The sequence below is a fragment of the Athene cunicularia genome (genome assembly GCF_003259725.1).
Source record: "Athene cunicularia isolate RWA chromosome Z unlocalized genomic scaffold, athCun1 chrZ_part1, whole genome shotgun sequence".
NCBI classification, from domain to species: Eukaryota; Metazoa; Chordata; class Aves; order Strigiformes; family Strigidae; genus Athene; species Athene cunicularia.
In genome coordinates this window covers 16,317,562-16,330,688 of record NW_020799142.1, presented here as the reverse complement: position 1 = coordinate 16,330,688, position 13,127 = coordinate 16,317,562, and positions in this window count along the sequence as shown.

The window sequence follows — 13,127 nt, the reverse complement described above, 5'->3', positions numbered from 1 at the left end:
CTGAGAGCATCATACCTCTTCAGAGATTAGCAAGAGCAGATGTGACATGCATAACTATGAGGAGTCCTTGTACACGTGTATCAGTGGAGATCTAAACTAATAAATAGATTTCTCCTAGCATTACTGTAATAAGAACAGTTTACTTTGATTTGTGAACTGGCAGCTTTGTTTACATAAGGAAAAATAATAACATATTATTTCTTGTTGGTAAGTAACCAGACTGTGTATGTGGCTTTCTGTCAAGCAAGAGATTGCATACCAAATTATCCATGGCAAATGAGCTGTGATGTGTCCATTCCTCAGATAATAGGTGTTAACATGTCTGTGATTGCATGTATGTCTGGATAGTAATCTTTTCTACAGACTGACAATATTTAAAAGAGAATTTGTGGCCTGGACCACATTTGTGGGCTGCTACACACATTTGCCACTCAACTGATGACAAATAAAATAAATTTTTTTTGTAAAAAAAAAAAAAGGTAAGCAAAGAAAAAACACAACTTGCAGTTGTAACTCTACTTCTGTGATTTACAGCATCTGCAGTCAAATATGTTATCTTCACTGTTATAAGCTATAAAAAGCAACCTGTCACATATCCTCCACCCTGTAAATGACTTCACCTCTAGGAGTTTTAAATCACAAAAAGCATTATTTTATCCAGACTAACAGAAATGACCAGGAAATTTTACGCTGGAAAGAGATAAGTGCACCAAAGACCAGAAAATATTATGGGAATGTTATACCCAGAAGCAAATGTCAGAGAGATTAGAAAGTGAAATAATAGATGCTTAAGAATGTCAGTCCAGAGAAGGACAAATTTGGATGCATCCCTTTTCTCTACACTAACAAGGAGTTTTCAAGGAGAGTATGCTGCAAAAGTAAAGTAGATTCTATATGTAAGAACTATGTATAACTAAAATTAGTTATACTAATTTTAGTTATACACAGTTCTTACATAAACATCTAACTAAACTAAAACACTAAATTCTGAAGTTATGTCTTCATGTAGGATTTTGTTGATTATATAAACCATTGTGATTTATCAAGTCAAAGGGATTTAAGAGAGCACAAAAACCCTAGAAACTATGCTTGCTTATAATACACAATGCTTGTGTATTCCAAAATAATTTTGGAAGTACCTTGGAAAACATTTAAAGCTTTTGGATGGGGTGTTGTTGATATTTTTTTTTTTTTTGTTCAAAGAATGTGAAATTATCTTCCCTGATGTTTTCCTTACTTTTTTGAATAAAATTGATCTTATGTTTAAAATAATGATGATTTTTGTATAATTTGAATGTCACTGACAAGCGTGCAGCAATCATCTTTTCTTGTTACCGCTATTGCACATGAAGTCCCCTCCGAACCACCATAGTTAAGTTAAGAAAGAAAGGATATTTCAGGACTTAGAAAAGGAAAACTCAGGTACAGAATGGCAACAAACTCCACTAGAATAACATCTGGTAATCACAGTTTCTACATTTCCAGTAATGCCTTAATAAGAGTCAGTCTTAACTTCATTTAGGAGCTATGGCCATAAAGTCTTCCAGTTCCACTTTGTGCATCTTCATAATGACCCTACTGTGATCTGGTAACTGTATATGATACCAGACAATAACTTTCAAATACAAATTTCAGTTCTCAACAGACAACTGTTCTTTTAAGGTCATAACTTATTTTCAGTCTACTTCCATCTTCTGTTTTAATCATGTACCATCCTAAAATAAGGAGTGTATGTTTGTATATGGTGACTCCACCTAAGCCTTACAAGACAGATATGTTTACTCTTTAAACTATGACTTTACTGAAGTATCAAGGACAGACACTGTACAAAGATTTAAAATCTGGGAATGTAAAGTCACATCCCTCATATCTCAGAAATAAGAATTTATTTTAAGGTAATACTAAGTATCATGGTTACAAGATGAACAGGTAAAACAAATGTTACTGGCACTTTTATCCTTACTTACCTGTGTCAATTGATGAAACAAACAAAAAAAAAAGGCATTATGAGAAATAGTCAAGTGCTGCTCCTAGGCATTTACTAGTTCAATGTCTGTCTAATGCTGAGCTGCCGAAGACACACACACACACACACATGAAGATGCTGAAGTAATTTGTAATCCAGATGAGTTTATTTTAAGCTGTTTACTTTCCAGAATTTAATACATGAGGTAGGGAGCAAGTCCTCACCTCATTTGGAAATAAGGCATTATAATGTTATCATTAAAACTGTTAAAAATATAAACCACAATTGTCCTCTTTTCTCCTTATCATTAAAAATATAAATTACCATCTTCCTCTTTTCTGCTTTGAAATTGTGTGTTTCTCACAGAGCTCTTTATGATATTTTAGTCAATATAATCAGTATAATTTTTAAATATTTAGCAAGTCATTTTTTTAAACAAGATTTCTGTTCTATGCATTTTCATGCTGCACTGCAAAACTGCTTCTGTTTTGCATCCTCAGAAGTTCATGCTTTATTAATTCAGAAAGAAATAGGCAGATAATCAGATAATCAGTACATGAGGAGATGGGAAAGAAGGCTAAGGAATAAATAAACTTCTTGAACACCAGTTCTTCCTTTTGAAATAATGTGGTCTCCATGACCATAGGATTCTACACTGCACTTTTTAGTATTTCTGATCGTTGGCATAGGAAATTACTATTTTCCCTATTTTACTTATTTTGGGTAGATATATAGGGATGTGCAAACCTACCTCAATTTTGTTTGAAATGAGCAATCTTAACCACCTTTGAGAATTTAGCAGATCATGGTATGGCACAGATATGAACCCAGATCTCTTTGGCGGCAAGCTAGTACTCTACCAAGGGGGCTATGCTGCTTTGTTCCATAAAATGAAGTAATTAAGTTAAATAGCTGAGAAGACTTTCTCCAGCCTGAGAGCAAGTCCGCCCCAGTTTATGATAATACAATTACATTCTGTTTCCTTAAAAGAGCAGCTGTGTCCACACTGCTCAGTGGGAACCATTGCTGGTCCTTACTAACCCTTGAACTGTAATGGGGTGTCTGTGAGCAAACTAGCTGGTATGGGTCAAAACTGCGCGATGGTGCATGCTAATGACTAAACAATGATTACAGGCCTATGCCCTGGCTGTATTTAATATGCTAGTGTAGATATAGCCAATTACAACTGTTACAAGCCTTCTAAGACATCAGTACTTGAGAAAAGAAGTAAGACCGGGAACTTCCTCACACAGGGTAGATTTATCCTCTTTGGTCTCTGTGTACAGCACCACACCCAGACTATTTTCTATTAAACAGTGTAGAATGGCTATCATGTCTCTGTGCAATGAACATGAATTGCAAAGCACCTTTTCTCTCCTCCCTCCTGCCCCTCAACACACGTACACACACTCTAACTCAGGTCTCAGGAAAAACAAAACAATTCTGTGAAAACAAGTCAATTAAAAATAATACAATGAATCTGCCAAAATAACCTGTAAGAATGACGAATAGGAAATGATTTCACTTTTTGCTTTATCCAGGGGGTGCTCTTGCATAACCTGTTCACTGTGCACAACAGATCAGTACCAATCTGATGCAAGGCACATTTGAAAGCAATGCTGAACACACAGTTTAATGTAGAGGTTGTTTAAAACCCCACGTTTTCCAAGAACCAAGAAAAACTTTCTTTGTGCTGAAGTGTTTTAAAGTGCTGATGAAAGGCACACAGGAGAGTGGACTACAGACAACTGGGAGCCTGAAGCTGCTAACTGTGAATTCAGAACACAGAGCTCAATAAAGAGTGAAAATGTTTCTGGTTATGAACATTTATTACAGTTAAGTGGTTTAGAACCTGTGTGTATCCTTGCCTGACTTTTCTGAATACTGATACAAGGAAATAATCACCTGCTTTGCAACTTATTTACTTATAACAATTTACAATGATTTCTGAATATTGTTTAATAATCCTGCTTGCTCAGACTGTTCTGTGGAAACTTAACAAGGACTACTGTCCTCATCAAAACAAAGCAGTTTTCTGTGGAAGATTACCAAGAATTACTATGTTCAACAAAAATATGTTTCTTGTCCTTGGAAAGCAGACGTGCTCTAACGAGTTTAGTCTTTTAATGGCTAGCCATATATGGACGTTAGAAATTGATAGACTGGTACTTTTAGATAAGATAGAATGAGTAAACCGGCTGAAACCACTCTTGTTCAAGAAACTGGCTAAGAGAATCTGTGCACGCTCTGAAGAAAAGGTGAGAAACACTACAAGCTTTCCTCCCAAAGACCCCCGAAGACAACCACCAGGAGGCAATGTGCAGGAGCAAAGAGAACATAAACTGCAGACACTGGCCTTTCCAACTAACCCAGCCTTACTTATGCATATGGATATTTGTGTTATGTAATCCAATGAATATGCATATCCACACTCTCAGTTTTTGGTAAAATGTGCTGGGGGTGTGCAAGCTTAGTGGAGAGATCCCCTTGCACCCTGCTGCTGGAGTAAACATACCTGCATTATAACTCTCTGAGTTGTAGAGACTGTTTCTACAAATAAATACTGCCTGTGTTTTCTGATTATATTTGATTCAGATGTTTCTTACATGAATTGATTAGCTGACCATCTGGATCCAGTACCTCTATTAAAAATTGAACTTATTAGGTGAGACTAATCATAGGGTTGGCATTCTCTCCAAATGTCTCCATTATGCTGTGGGAAATGAAGTATACATTTGGCATCAGCCCTGAGAAATAAGAATTATCAACCTTGCCAAGAATATGGTTTTAGAATTTTGAAATAGCCACAAAAATCATGAATGCAAAGATATGCATGTAGGAATTTATGAAAATGTACTTTTTAAACAAGCTACTTCAGCTCTCAGAGGCATGCTTGACCACGGTGATGACTGCTGCACTCTGAGGCCCAGCTGGCAGACAGAAGCATGCTGGCCCAGCTGGATCACCAGGAGGTACAGCACAGCAGGGTAACACAGAGCTCTCAATACTGCTATTTATCAAACACATATAAATATATGTTTCTTTTCCGGGTTAAGTAAAGGTGGCCAGTCCACCTATGTCAAAATCGGTAGGCTTTGACTCAGTAAAGGTTTAGGCCAATTAAGAGGATCAAATTTCAGTTGGCAGATGCCACTTTTAATGTCGCGGGATTCCCATCCTACTATCCAACTTGAAACATGAGTATGTATTACAATCAAGTTAGAAGTTACATAGATTGCTTAAAGATAAAAGTGATTTCTTTTGAACTAATTTAGTTATTTGTATTATTACGTAATTGAATTTCTTGTAAATTGAGTTCAGTTTGGGTGCCTACCGAGACAAAAGGTATTCTATTCGGTCGCACCATATTGTCACAGTCTAGTAAGGGTGGTCAAAGCCAATCAGCTCCACCTCATAGAGTTGTTAGGCTGTGCCCAACGTAGCCTGTGGGCTTGGCTTTGGGTGATCAGTATGATTGATGCCTATAATTTGAATCACCTCACCTGAGGTCACTTGATAGGGCGAGGAAACCATAACGCCAGTTGACTGGGGCAGAGGTCAGTTTGGTTACCCCGAAGGGCATCCAGCGGGACCACATGGAGGTATGACCACTGCAGCTATGCCCAGTTAGCCACTATGATCCCAACTCTAGAGCAGTCTCTGTCACCCTTATGTCCAACCACTAAGCCATAACCCCGATTTCTTTTCTAACCTCCCTAATCCTTCCAATCTCCTGCAGGAAAATCAGTTCAGTAAAGCTAGAAGGGTGTAGGTCTGAGATTTTGGGAAGAATTAAGGACCAGAGATGTTAACATTACTCACCTCATGTAACTGCATAGATATGTGAATAAAATGAATCATGAACATAAGTGACCTCTTGTCATTCCATTGAGAATTCTAGGAAAACAATCAGCCTTTAATAATTTTGAAAAGTACATCTAAGTCTTGACTGTAGACCATTTACTGTGGTGGTGCTATTTGTTGCCCCCACTCCCTCACCCCCCCCACCCCTGCTGGGCCACTCAGAGTCTAGTGTGATTTCAAACGCCCTCCTGGGTCACATACCAACCTGGGGAGATAAGGACTGCCAAGGACAGTAAACCAGAGTGTTAAGGCACATCAGGAGAAAACAGTAACAGAATTGCACAGCCATCAACCCTTGTGCAGCTGGTGGAAGACACCAGCATACTTCATTGTTCGAGCTGGGCCAGAGTGAAAAGTACCTGACAAAAGACAGTTATCTTGGACCCTATAAATAGCAACCCCAAGTGAGACCCTTTGAGCTCTCCTGGGCTGCAGCGGGCCTGTGACCAGCATCTCCCCAAAACCCTTAAGGCACTGTCCACGGAGCCGATGGGAGGCCAGGACGAAGTCGACCCTCTCAAGTCTCAGTTATGGCCCATTAAGGAAAGCTGATGCATTGTAAGTATTTACTCTAAACTCGAGGAGGAGGAAATTTTAACTTTGAGGTAGCTTCTCTTTCACCCACTCACCTACTGATATGTTTGGGTATACACAATTATTTTCATGAGTGTGGCTGCATACATATTTCACCAAATCCAAGTGTTTTTTATCTGTGTGTTTGTACATCTTGTGTTTGTGAATGCGCATGTATATATGTATTGACTTAAGTTACCCTATAGTAAATTAATGTGAATCTTGACATCTTTGAATCTGTGGTTAATTTGCTGTTTTAACATATGTTACTAAATTATTTTGTAAATATTTAAATTGGTTAATGATCAAGTGCTGCTAGTCATTAATAAATCTTGATTTGCTGATAAATCATTACTGTGTTAATATTTCCATCCGTGATATTAACCTCTTCAGTTCCATTTTGTAAAATATTTATTCATTTGTATGTTACAAGGTCCACTATCCTTAACAGAAAACTTTTATTTCATTTAATTACTTAAAAATATATTAGGGCAATGGGTAGCAACAAATTGCTTAACTTCTTTTATAAATTCCTTCACTGATTTCTGAAATTGTAAAATGTTTGTAATATACCTATAAATACACTCATTAATGTAAAGATTACTCATTACAAGATTCAAATATGAGTGCAGTATCTGGCTATCTCTCTGAATATCAGAATGATTCTCCTATGGGGCCAATACTCTGACACATTACCATAAATTCAAAGGAATACATAAACATAAATCAAGCCATGTCTTTTCTGCTTCCATTGTTTGTCTGTATTCACTACAACCCAGCAGGTTACATCTTAGAGACATTTAGAGATTTCTTAGAGACTCCCAGATCAGGAAAAAAGAAGAACAAGTATTAACTATTGTCCAAGATGAAACAGATCAATACCTTTTAGGGGTTCTGAAATAGTGCAGTACTTTTGTATAGAATTATTAACTTCCATTTTTCTGAACTCTGCTTTTTCTTGTCAGGACCAGAAGATGAACTGATAGAACATAGTCACATAGCCTACCTTGAGTACTGTTAGCACAATGAAATCAAAGGAGAAAATAAAATGAAAATCTGAAAAATTGCATTCCTGTGTATTGTCTAGGTTCATGTTTCTGGCCTAGACTGGCTATTAATCTAATGTTTTCCATTAATGGGTGAAAGCCAAAACAAGCTAGATAGGTAGTTTTAGATAAGCACGGTTCCAAAATGACCTTTTAGGAGACTCTCGAAATTCACCTTTGGGGTTCTGAAATAAAGATTCATTTTTATGTCAGGTTCCCTAACATTTATTAATAAGCAATGTTTTCAAATTGATGGAGGTTTTGGTTTGGTGTGGAATGGTATTGAGACATGACATGTGAGAAGCCAAGTGTTTTCAGCTCCCATTATCTCTAAAGGGAACAATGTGATTCTCAGCTCTGCCTGCAAATGCCAAAAAATCTCTGTGTTTAATGTAGACAGGAGCAAAAGGTTAAAATGACCACGTTTTAACTTTTTTGATTAAAAAAAAAATTCTTTAAACCTTACATTGCCTACAGGATACTGACAGATGCACACTTCTGTGACTTTTTTTTTAATAAATATTACAGCTAGGCAAAATATTTTGCACCTATCCCTTTGAAATGTTGTGTTCAAAAGGATTGCTATTGCTCTCACTTCTTTTATGACTGTTGTTAGAGATAGCTTTTTGCATTATGTTGACTACCCAGCCAGTTCCAGAGGAAAATGGTGGGTTGTTTAAGTAAGATATGCAGTGTTGCATATGGTCTTCAGAATACGAATTATTCTCTGAAGAAACTTAAGAATGATTTAAAACAATTTCAAGAAATATAGTCAAATTAAAAAAAAAAACCCAAAACAAAACAACCCAAGATTTAATTAAAAGTAAAGCCAACAGATTTAAAGTAAAAAGTAAATAGAAAACACAACTGCTGTGCCATGAAGTACAGCAAGTTAATGACAAATAGAGTATTCTAATGTTTGTCCTTACCAATCATATTAATCGTTTTTATATCAATTTTATGAAAAATGCCACAGTAAACATGACTAATGGGAAAGCAATTTTGGCTGGTTTTAGGGGAGGAATGGGTCAAAGCTGTGTTTGTTTTTCAGTGTTAGCTACTTCAGTAAAAAGAGATTTTACATTATAAAGCCGACTTTCAGAAATCCTAAGAAATGTAATTCAATCTGTGTTGGAAGCTTTTTTGCATAATTCTTCCGTGTTTTCCTTATGTGCACAATTTGAAGTCCTAACCATTAAATGGACTAATTTATGACTTAACCTAATATATGGAAATGCAACTTTACCTATCATATTACGGAATCACAGAATCACAGAATCATCCAGTTTGGAAAAGACCTTGAAGGTCATCTAGTCTGACCATTAACATAACACTGACAGTTCTCAACTACACCATATCATATATGGTGTATATTAATATAACAAATCAATGCCTTTATATTAAGTTTTTTTATTTTAAACAGATTTCATTATCTCCCTATTGTCCATGAGGTATGTTTGTAATGAATGTAAACAGTGAGGACTTGTGTCTAAGCAAACAGGCTCTGCCGAAAGAGTACATAAAGTGTGTGTGGCTTCCTTGGCTGTAGTTAATTGCTGTTCATTTATTATTTGGCAGTGGGTTTTTTTGAGATGCTCTTATCAATAATGTTTTCTCTATTTGCCTTGCAATAGGAAGACTATCTAGGAATAAGTCCCCTCATGTTCCTCCTAAGACAATTTTTGTTGAATCAATAGTGAAACAATTCAAAGAATTATCTCTACTATCAGGGATGACTTTAAAAGTAGTGCTAGGCTTCAACTCCCTTCTTTCCTGCACAGCTATTTTTTGTTTTATTTTTGTCTTTTATTTGATACTGTAGTCTCACAAAATGAAACTTCTATGCATGATGCAACTTGCTATAAATGAGAATATATTGAAAGGCTTAGATTTCTGTCTAGGAAAATATTAGCTTTTTTTTTTTTTTTTTTTTTTTTACTAAGGGAGTGGCTGTTCAAAATTCAAATTCTTTCATCTTAAAGCAGTTTCCAGTATACTTTCACTTGCCTATTGCCTATTGCCCAAGTTTCAGGAAAGTGCACTCCCTACTCTCCAGCAGCACACCACTTATCAAGAGAGGGCCAGGATGTCCTGCATGACTCTGGTCCTGACCCCAGAACAGGTTGTGTCCTGAGTAGAGGGCTGCAGCCCACTGGGCCAGCTGCTTCAGTCAGCTACTTCTTCCCCTTCTCCCAGGATTTTAAATGTTCCCAGAAAATTTTCCAGAGATAATTTTAAAACTCTTTTTTCTCTTCAAATCACCCAATCCCCTCCAAACTGGACCTGCCTGTGCAGTTTGGAGCTGAAAGGGTCTGCTGCTTCTGACTTCAACAGCAGCCAGCCCATTTCACAGTGGGAATGCAGGGAGAAGTTTCCGCTTGGGCACAGGACCACTACCTTCCTGACCATGTTCTCACCATGGTGGTAAGGAGTCCCTTGCTCTGTCAGCCTTACCTGTGTTTTCACACAGCGGTTCAGTGACAGCAGGTAGGGGGGCTACTAGCCTGGTAGTTAAGGTACTCCCAGGCCTGAGAAATGGAGATTTGACCTCCTTAAAGTAATTTAAACCAGATCTACTGCTTCACAGGCAACTTCTGTGCTTATCACTGGGCTGTTGTAAGAAAAGTAAGGCATAACTTGACCATTAAAACCAGTGCAAATGTTGTTTTACTTGGAAAAGTAGTACTTGTAATGTGTAACATTCTCAGAGCACCTCTGTTCAGCTGGGTCACTTCAGAAATTAGGTAAGGAATATGTCTAATTTTGGCCTTTGGATTTAAGCATTTTAAACTGGCACCAATTTTTCTCCATTGATTGCAAGAGGAAATTCACCATATAACTTTGATCCCTGAATTTTACCTTTATTATATCTTTAGAATAGAGAGTGGGACTAACCCCTCTGGACTCTGAATCCCACTTAAGGAGCTGGTACACTGGTGAGACTGGGGTCATTAAGAATTTGCATAGAAACAGAATTGTGAGTGCCTGGAAAATGTCTCAGGCCAGTGGAGAACAGTGCCTTCAGCGTTTCTTTTCAGGCGATCTGAGTGTGGAGCAAACAAGCCAGAAAAGGTTGGATTGAAAATCTGACCATAGCTAGGAAATGATATAAAGTCTTCCTACTTGATAAAGATTTCCCACCATAAACAGAATGCCATTCATATCATTTGTTATTCTCTCACAACTGCCAAAACTTTCAGAAAAAACCCTAAAAATGGACCAGCAATACCTAACAATTCTATTGCCTGTCTGTGCTATGTAGAAGCTGAAATGGGGTGACAGCTACTGGCATGCTGACTCCATGTAGGAGTTTGCATCTGACAGACTGTTTTAGGTAGAAGACATTCAGACACTGTAAAATAAGCAGTTGTGTAGAAGCTTTGAGTGATGATTCTACCTTTGTATAGGTGCCTACTTAAAAGCATCTGGACACCCTTCAACTAAAAGAGCCCTGCTGTTGTCCTGTGCACTCTGAAGGTTTCATTTCATGCTACTTGTGTCTTATTTAGACTGTGGGAGGCACTAGATGTAGTGCTTAGTCAGGATGGTAAGTTTTAGGATGGATCTGGAAAGCACATACATGGCAAAATGTGGAAAAGTATATGTTCTTGCAAAATGTCAGGATTATCTACTAGTAATTTTAATGTAGAACAATAATAGTAGTAGTAGTAGTAGTAATAATAATAATAACAACAGTAATAACAATAATAATAATAATAATAATATCAACAACAACATACCACCACCAGTAGCAACAATAATAAAAATAATAACAATAATAAAAATAATATAAAGAGTAGCCCCTTCCCAGTATGTGTAGACTTGAAGCTGAAATGAGTGGGAAGCCTTTCAGAGTAAAGCAAGCGACCCAGATGGAACTACTTGCTAGCTATCAGGCCATCAGTCCCTAAAGTATTCTAAACATTCACTGAAGGCAACAGGAAGTTCTGGTCCAAGTCAGTAACCTTGAAAACAAAGATGTGTGCAAAATGCACTTACTGTATTACTATAATATTAGTGCATGCCTCTGTTATTTAACTGTGCACCACCCACCATGAGGTAAAATATCTGTATTGATTACAACTTGGCAGTAAGTGCTGTTGTTACTGTTGCTATGGTTCACTTCCCACTATATAGCATCATGCCACTTACACTCTTAATTAAATACATTTCTCCAAGTGAGTTCTGATTGCAAGGATAAGACAAAGGTTGATGCATTAAACTGGTCTAGGGTGATTACTTACATTCTCCATGCCATTAGCATTAGTGTTTTCCATGTCAATCTGGTAAAACCCACAAAAATTAATGATTCTCTTCAGGAAAAATATTTCTGATATTCGTCTTTTGTTTGTTTGTTTGTTTTTTCTTAATCAATTTCAGGGCCATCAGCAGCCTTTACTGTTTCTTTCCTCCTTTACAATTATTTAAAAGAAGACCTTTTTTCTGTTTACAGGCATCGGTATTACTAGGTTGTCTGAATTATTCTCATACCTTGATAAAAGTACAAAGTTCTCAGAAAAAACTAGTCCATTTACTAAGGTTCTTAAATTATGGAGCCTATTCTGAGGACATAAAAAAAATTATATAAGAAAACCATGAAACACCTAAGACAATAAACCAGATTACAGGCAGTATAACTATTAAAAGATGAATGGCTGTAATAGTGCTTCAAACTGAGGCATTCAAGCACTGTTTAAAAAAGGTTTGACATTGTCTGCTTATTCATCTGTCTTAGCTCTGGGTAACAGTTTTCAGACAGAAAATGTCTGGAAATAAAGATCTGGAAAAATTATAGATGTTGGTGAGATCAGGTGAAGTCAGGAAAAGGTTATTTACCCAGTCCTTCACTGACAGTGAAGAGCTGCATTGTCAAGGTCTGGAATACAGTTTAAGTTTAAAGATGCTCACTGATATTACCTCATTTAAACATCAGTTTTGGGAACAAAGACAGCTCTCAAAAGCCAAAGATTATATCATTTTTCTAGTGTAGAAAAAGCCCTCGTGTTCTGTTGCAAAGAACTAACAACTGGAGCCAGAGTCAGAACATTTTCAACAAAATGTATCTTCATCTAGACATACCATTTCACTAGAGTGAAATTTGTTTTGAAGAGATCTATCAGTTGCAAGAAATGTGTTCACAGGAAAGTTTAAAAGGTCATGGTTCCTCTAGCCATTTCCAACAAGAAGTGAGAGAGAACCAGACTGAAAACTTGACATGTGCTAGCCAAGGACAGGTATTTTGAGGCAATTCTGTTAGTAAATATATATTTTATTCCAGAACTGAAGTTTCAGAAAAAAACATTTAACAGAATTTGGTTTTGCCAGCTTGTTCTACTAATACTTATAGATGTTTGGATTATATGGCAATGAAGGGCCAAAGCAGATGGGAACCTTATGTTGGAGTGCCCACAGAGTGTATGGGAGAAAGATGGTGGCTAGGCAAAGGGCAGAAAGGTCAAACAGCATCCCTGTAGACTGGCTTATGGTTCCTCATTAACCCATATTAACCAACTAATAAGGGTGTAGGTATGTACTCTAAAAGGCAATCTCATACCATCCCTATTTGAAAGTCGATTTGTGGGGTGGGTCTCTACCATCTTCTTACGATACAACCACTGCTATGACCTTCTGATGCATGACATACGTCTTACTGAAGGGAGTCCTACTTGTTAAGACCC